At 42.4% G+C, this 8,302-nt stretch overlaps 1 protein-coding gene across 14 annotated transcripts in view; it reads left to right on the top strand.

Annotated features, from left to right (window-relative positions):
- Positions 1-7,065: 7,065 nt before the first annotated feature.
- The window catches only part of PEG3 (paternally expressed 3), a 32,615-nt gene continuing 31,378 nt past the window's right edge, over positions 7,066-8,302 (top strand). For 10 of the 14 annotated variants that reach the window (XM_070499090.1, XM_070499079.1, XM_070499076.1 and 7 more), the window contains exon 1: positions 7,103-7,274. The gene's annotated coding sequence lies outside the window, so the exon portion shown is untranslated. Of the gene's footprint in view, positions 7,275-8,302 lie in introns of all 14 variants that reach the window. The other 4 variants (XM_070499085.1, XM_070499080.1, XM_070499074.1 and 1 more) reach the window with 4 other exon arrangements.

The following is an 8,302-nucleotide window of genomic DNA, read 5'->3' as shown; positions in this document are numbered from 1 at the left end:
GGGCCAGTCTAAGCTCAAATCTTGCTTACTGACTAATGCACCCCTCTGTCACATGGCACAGAGCCCCCAGTTGACAATATAAGACGTGTCTCAGGACTGAGTTTCTCAGGGGCAAGGCAGAGACAACTGAAAAAAAAAAAGTTAGATATGGAGGAAAGAGAAATTCAGAGAGGAGGGGAAAAAAATATCCCATAGGAGAAACAGTTAGAAACTAAGATTGCAAAGCACTACGTTAAACTTAGGAAAACTTACGGTAAGCCAGAGAACAAAATCAACAGGACATGAATTCCTGACAAAATGCAATTTAAATTAGACAGTTTTAGTGTGACTTTTTAAGATTCTTGAAAGATAAAGAATAGTATTCATAAAATGTTCATCCATTTGAGAAAGGTGGATATAAAAAAGTACCAATTAAAAATCTTAGACATGGAAAAAAATATAGCCATTGTAAAACACATCAAGGGAAACACTATATGAGATGCAGTTAAAAAGAAGAATTACTCATAAAGCAACCTAGAAAAGAATATGAAAAATAAAGAAGTTAAGATAAATCAAGGATAGATTAAGAAGGGCCAATATAGTCTAATAGGTTGAGAAGAAGAGTCGAAATGCCAGAAAAGCTATATTGGCCAAGACATATTGGCCAAGAATTCTCAGAATGGAAGAAAGACCTTCAGTGGTCACACAAGTCCTGAGCAGGATGAACAAAAATAAATCTATACATAATACCTATTCTAAAAGCTGCAGAGGGAAAGACCAATGTTATTGGGAACATTTAGGTTGACAGCAGACCTTCTCATCAGCAATGTTAGATGTGGAAAGACAACAGAATAATATCTTCAAAATGAGAGAAGATAAGGGTCACCTTAGAATTCCATACCTAGATAAATTGTCATCCAAAAATGTCTTTTAAAGCCATTTTTAGAAATACAAATAGATAGACTACCTTATACACTAACTAAAAGACTTAAGGATTTAGTACAATGAGAGAAAAACAGTGAAGGAGGGAAGGAGTGAAATTTAAAGAAACAAGAATGAGTGAATAAATTCTCAAAATATCAGTAAATATAATTAATCATTGATTGTAAAAATGGTTTTTGGTTTGTTTAAAAAAGGTATAGCTAAAATTCTAGACAGTAACCAGGAAGGTGGGAATAGGAAATTCAGTGAATTGCTAAGGTATGCCAGGATCCTTTATTGTTTTATACTCTGTCAAAAAAATATGTACTTTGTGTATAAATTAGGAATTTAAAGATAGACAATAAAGTAACTGAAATATAATTGAAAGTTTCTAAAGTAGCAGAGGGAAAAAAGAATAATAAAAAGAACTTGATCAACTCAGTGGAAGGCAGGAAAGGAGAAAATAAGCAGATGAAAAGGCATATCCATTAAGCAGATATGTCAGAAATTAAAAATGCAAACAGATTAACTCACTGTTACAAGCAGATGACCAGATTAATTTCTTTGATGTCCAGTTTAACAGAGGAAATCATGGACATGTTTCTACGTAAAAACATGGCCTTGAAATATATAAAGCAAAAACTAAAAGAATGACCATAAGCAATGGATAAAACCATAGGCATAATGGGAGATTTTATTAAAACTATTTAGAAATGGTACATCAAGCAGACAGAAAATTAGTAAGGATACTGAAAATGTAACCACACAATTAATAAGCTTGATCTTACATAGAAATTGGTACCTAACAATTAGAGAATGTGCATTCTTTTCTAACACGTTAAACAATTAAAAATTGATTATATCCTAAGATCACAAAGGAAGTTTGAACAAATATCAAATAGCAACATACAGGCCGTATCATTTGGCTGTAATGCAGTTAAATTAGAAATCTATAATCAAAAGATTTTTAAAGAATCGCAAAACCTAAACACATTACTTTATGTCACTAAGAGGAAATCTAATGGAAACAATGTATACAGTACTGAACAACAATGAAATACATGGAATGAGGTTCAAGTGGTACTTGCAGGGAAAGTCATAGTGTTAAATGTTTCTGTTAAAAATTAAAGAGTAAAAGTTAATGAGTTAAATATGCAAGTCAAGACTCTAGGAAAAGAAACCCAAATAAGTAGAAGGAAAATAAAAAACAGATTAATTAAATGGAAAAGAAGAAAGAATATGGTCAAAAAACCAAAAGACACTTTAAAAGACATAAAATTGTCAAATCTTTAGGAAAACTGAAGAAAACAAGAATAGATGGAATGATATGGGTAACAGAAAAGGGGGCATAATTACCAATGAAGAAGAGATTAAAAATCAAAAGAATACTGTGAATAATTATATGCTAATAAATTTAAGTGAAATGGACAATCTCCTCGGAAAGTATAAATGACCAAAATTGACTCAAGACCATAAGTCCCAAACTAAGGAAACAGTCCAGAATATTCCATGCAAAAGATAATCATATTTAGATAACTTTACAGTGAGTTATACTAGACTTTGAAAAATCAGACTCTTTATTTTTTATAAACTTGTGGAGAATATAAGCAGCAAGTCATTTTATGAGACTTAGCATATAACCTTGATACTGAAACCAGACAAGGATAGTATAATAAAGTTAGAGCTTAGATGCAAAAAACAAAAGTAAAATATAACCCAGTTGTATCCAGTTGTATGTGTATATAAATCAGACCCTCGTAATCACGGTCCAGTAGAGCTTAGGAATGCAGACATGTTTCAGCATCAGAATATTTGCCTTAATTCTCCGCATTAACAGATTATACAAAATACTAAAGTATAATTCCCAATAGATGTAGAAAAGGCATTATATAAAATTAAACTTGTTCGTGATAAAAGTTTTAGAAAACTAGAGCTTAAGGGAATTTCCTTAACCCTCAGTAAAGAGCTTCTACAAAAAAGCTTGTTGTGAGCATTTTTACTTGATGATGAAAGATAAGAAGTATGCCCTTTTCAGGTCTAGAACAAGACTTATTCCATATCACCCCAGAGGTCTTAACCAATGCATTATGATAATGAAATGAGGTATGTTTGTCAATCAGTGTAAAAAATTGTTGTTAAGAAAGATATTAACATTAAAAAAAATCCAGGAAAATCTTTTTGTCTAATAGATAAACTATTAGAACTAACAAGCAAGGTCAGCAAGTTCACTGGATACAAAATCAACATGTAAAAAGCAATAGCAGATAATTCTTCTCAAAAACTCATAACCCAAGATAAATCATGAGAAAATATCAGACAAACTCAAGTTGAGAGACAGTCTACAAAATATCTGACTGGTGCCCCTCAGAGCTGCTAAAGTCATGAGAAACAAGGAATACTGAAAAGCTGTCACAGCCCGAAGTTGCCTAACGAGACATAACAACTGAGTGTAATGTGATGTCCTGGATGGGATCCTGGGACAGAAAGGAAGACATTTATGGAAAAATGGATGAAATCCAAATAAAGTCTGTAGTTATATAGTTTTGTATTAATGTTAATTTATTCATTTTGACCATGTACCAAAATTATGTTAGATGTTAACATCAGGGGAAACTGGGTAAGGAATCTTCATACTGTCTTTGCAACTTTTCCGTAAATCTGAAGTTATTAAAAAAATGCTATACCACTGTTGTAATCCAAAAATAACCAATTAGATAAGTAATAAGAGAAAAGACCCCCTAAAGTCAAATAGGACCTTTATAGAAACAAAATTTACAGTATACAGTTCATGGCTGTAGAAGACATGAATAAATGGGCAGCATAGACCAGAGTTAAAGGTGGGAGGCCTTGATACAAGGTTTTCACTTTTCTCTAAATTGCTCTATGGATTTAAGAAAATGTCAGTTGAGATCCCTAGAGAATATTTCATCAAACTTGACAAGCTAATTCTAAAAGTTATTTGAAGATAGAGGGCTAAGAATAGCCAGAGAACTTTTGAAAAACAAGGCACAGCAGCTGCCCTTTCAGATATCAAGCTACTGTAAAGCTGTAATAGTTACTATGATATGTTAACACACAGAAATAGACACATGGGCCAGTGGGACAGACTAGAGAACTGAGGAACAGGCCCACTCATATATAGAAATATGTCGAGAGAAAAATGAGATCCCTACCACAGAACATATACAAAAGTAAATGTAAAGAAACTTAAACTTAAGGCTATTAGAATATCTTTATGACTTCAGTGTGGGGAGGGATTTCTCAAGGTATAAAAAGCATAAATCTGAAGGAAGAGACTTAAATTTTACAGCACCAATATTTAACACTCTTCTATGACGAGAGATATTGATGGCTTTTCTTTTAACCTTGTTTATGGTACGGATTTTAGACTTATATTGAAGCATGATTGGGGTAGGGGACAGGAGGTAATACAAGCTGGAACATGCCGTCTTATTTGCCTTTAAAGAAGATCACCCTGGACACTGTGTAGAGAGTATTGGAGGAGTTTGGAGTGGAAACAGGTGGTCAAGTGAGTAGGCTAATATCTAGGGGAAATGAGAGTGATTAGGATACCATGCGGAGGGAACTCTTGGGACAAATTTGGGATGTGTCTTGGATGTAGAGTCAGCAGGATTTGCTGGTGAACTGGATATTGGTGGTAAGGAAAAGAGGAATCAAGAAAAATTGTGAGGTTTTTGGCTACTGCAGCTGGTGCTGTTTATAGAAATGGGGAAAAGGGAAATTAATACTTGTTTTAAATGGTTAGAGTTGCCTGTTAGACATCCAGGTGGAGCAGTAAGCTCCCAAGCAGACAGTTGGATATACGAGACTGGGCTTCTGTGGAGAGTTCTGTGGCAGAAGATTTAAATTTGGGAGCCGTTGGCATGTAGGTGGTATTAAAACCATGATACTAAGTGAGACTGCTACCTAGGGAGTGGATGTGGATGGAGAAGTTTAGCGACTGAGTTCTGAGCATTTAGATGTTGAACAGAGCAGAAGCTGCCTAAGATGACGGATAAGAGGCCATTGACATGGGGGCAAAACCAAGATAGTGTAGTGATCCTGAAAACAAGCTAGCATGGGTTTTTGTTTATCATCACTGTTTGTTTGTTCTAATGAGAATGTTGAATGTTACTGAAAGATCAAGTGAGATTCAGAACAGGATTCCTAGCCGCATAGGGCATTGTGGAAATTGCCAAGCAGTTTTAGGGGTGTGGAAGGGGTGGAAGCCTGTATTGTATAGTAGAGGGAGAGAATGTGTGGTAAGGCCATTGAGTTTGTGACAGAAGACCACTCTGTCAAGAGGGGTGTTTTTTGGTTGGGGGAGAGAGTGCTGAGAAAAGGGGTACTAGTTGGAGGAGCTCTCAGAGCATGTGGTATGTGATACGAATGAATGATCCAGGATCCAGAGAGACACTTGTATTTCAGACAGAGGATTGAGAAGGAGAGAGGGGATGGGGTCCACAGAATGTGTTCAGATCACCTCCAAAACCATAACCAAATATTAGGTTCACCTGGGGAGCTCCGAAACAAACACAGGTCTGTGGGACCCTGTACATTCAGTGTTTAACACTCCCCAGCTGATCGGAACAGGTAGCCAGGTTTGAAAACCTCTCACCCAAGGGTGGTACTACATTCACTTTCACTGGTACTTCTAGAATTTCTATAGAGGCTGGTGGAGAATATGTTCTGAAGGTGTGTAGCAAACACAAGGTTTTCATTGCTTTTATGTTTCTGTGGCACTACTCGGTGAGAAGAGGGTGTTGAAGACTTGGGAAGTTTAGACGTCCCCTAACCCAAACCGGTAGCTTCACAATGTAGCAAGCAACCACTGATTTATATTTACACTTACTAAGTATAAATATAAAATTTAATTTTGGGTATCATATTCTATGTGCTCTTAGGTAACTTGATTTTTGTAATTAATTGTATTTTATGAATTTTTTCCTTTAAAGTTAAAATCATACTTTTTTACTGGCCACATAAAATTGCAATGTATGGATTTACCAGAATACAATTTAATTCTTCTGCAGAGGACATTTTTCTAATAAAACATGCTCCGTGAATATGCTTGCATATTATCTTCTGTACATCTCTGATTATTTCCTCGAGAGTGGAATATTGGATCAAGGGAGGGTACATTAACGAGCTTTTTATAATTCATTGATTTTACTACTAGAAAAGAAATACATAACTTCTTTCGAGGAGATGCAAACAGTGTGAACTTGAGAAGGGAAAAATCTTTCCTTCATCCTCTTTCCCCCCATCCCTTTTCCCTAGAGGTAACCAGTTAACAATTTCTTGTATACTTTTTCAGAAGTTTTACCTGAAAATGTGTTCATCCTTAACAAACAAACAAAAACACTTACCAGTTCATTTCTACCCCCTTCAGCACCTCGTGCGTTTCACTAACTATTACACAGTCCTGGTGTGTCTTAGCCCCACACCGCGCTAGCCTGTGAGTGAGTCACCCCAGGTCCGCTCTGCTTCTGTCGCCCGCGGTCCCGCTCTGTACCACCGCCTGCGGCGCGCTTGCAGGGGCTGCGTGGACGGCGGCTCTCCTCGTGGAGAACGCCCGTCCCCCGCGCTTGCCCGGGCTCTCCGTTTTGCACTCCGTTGAGTCAGGTCGTGATTTTTCTCTCTTAGGTCTCAGCCATTTGTATTTTCCTGTGAATTGCCAGTTTCCTTCCCTTCTGCCCATTTTTCTGGCTTGGTTTGGTCTTTATCTTAAGAGCTCTTCGTTTATTAATGAAGTTAGCCCCGTGTCTTTCATGTGTCCCAGGCGGAAAGTCTTGTCTCTTACTTTCTCGTTTGTCTTTAGACTTCGACATACATGTTTTTGCCCGCCGGATTTTCATTTTTTAGACAAATGTATGTCTTTTTCTTCGGTGGTTTTGCGTTTGGGTGTTGTTAGTGGGCCTTTCTTCACATCACCCCCTTTCTTTGTTTGGGGGTCGCTCACAGCCACTCACTCGCCCCCCCCTTTTTCTAGACCCCTTTTTGGGGCCCCTCGCCTCAGCTCAGTTGACGTCAACCTCCTGCTTTGGCGCCAAGCTGTTGCCACGGCAACCGTGGCCTGATTGGCAGGGCCAGGGGGCGTGGCAAGGGGGGCCCAGGGCGGCCAGCACAGCCGCTGATTGGCCCGCGCCAGAGCCCCGCCTCTGCGGAGATCCTGACAAGGAGTCGCGGGCAGCGGCTCGGCGCAGACGCCCGGGAGCTGCTGGAGGACGAGGTCGGAGAGGGGCAGCGACATGTCCACCCTGGGCTGGTGGCGCCGCCGGGCGCCTGGGGCCATGTGGGCGCGCTAGACGGCGCGCACGCTGCTCTGGGCCGGCCGGGCGGTCGGGCGGTGAGGTGCGGTGCGGTGAGGTGAGGTGAGTCCGACCGCCCCGGGCCTCGCACCTCTGCGTCTGGACGGTGTGCAGGGCGGGACGGCAGTCACATGCCGCAGGTCCGGCCCTCGGGCGGCCAAACGGGGGTCCCCAGAGAGTCAGCGAGGCATGTCGCGCTTGCCGCAGCGGCGCCATCTTACACGGCTGGCCAGGGTCTCGGGGGCGGGCCGCCCCGCTGAGGGGCCACGGAGTCTGGGGGCTGCCGCGCCTTTTTTCCTGGGTGGAGGTGGGGACGGGGATGGACGGCTGTCCATCAGCCCGCAGTCGAGGGTAGCACTGCCACGGGCTCCTGTTGCGGTAAGCCCGCTCGGGTGGGTGCTGCAGAAGGTGGCGGGAGGAGTGGCCCGATGCTAATGCGCGGGCTAGCGTGATTTCGGACGCCCCGCTTTTGTCATCTGGGTCTGGGGGCTGCAGAGTGCTCACCCCATCCCTCGGGGTCCCCGATTGGCCGGTCCCCCGGCCACCCCCGCATCCATGCCAGCCTTTGGGGGCGGGGCTTGTTTGCCGCAGTGGCGGTGGCAGGGGCGGGCCGAGGGCCGTGGTGCCTGCGGGTATTTTCTCTGGGCGTGGTAGGCTGGGTGTCCCGCCCACCCCGGCGCCATCTTTGGCATGGGTGGCTAAGGGGTGCTTCGCTGGCGCTGTCCTGATTGGCTAGATGCGTGCTGGGGCGGGGCTAAGGTCGTGCCTGCGGGTATTTGCTCTGGGCGTGGCGGGCTGGGAGCCCCACCCACCCCGGCGCCATCTTTGGCTGGGCGGGTAAGGGTTGCTTCACAGGCCCTGTCCTGATTGGCTGGCTGCGCGCTGGGGCGGGGCCAAGGGCTGTGGTGTCTGCAGGTCCGTGGGCACTGACCATCTGATTGAGCCCCTCCTACCTCGGTACCACCTTCGATTGGGGCGGCCGTGGCCAGCTGCGCAGGCGCCGTCTTGGCTGGGTGGCCTCATGGGCGGGGCCGAGCGCTGCAGTGTCCCTTGCAAGCTGCGGGTCCTGCCTGCCGCGCACCTTCTTTGCT

Source organism: Equus asinus, chromosome 26 (genome assembly GCF_041296235.1).
Source record: "Equus asinus isolate D_3611 breed Donkey chromosome 26, EquAss-T2T_v2, whole genome shotgun sequence".
NCBI classification, from domain to species: Eukaryota; Metazoa; Chordata; class Mammalia; order Perissodactyla; family Equidae; genus Equus; species Equus asinus.
The sequence above is the reverse complement of the archived record's forward strand: the minus strand, read 5'-3'. Positions and strand labels throughout refer to the sequence as shown.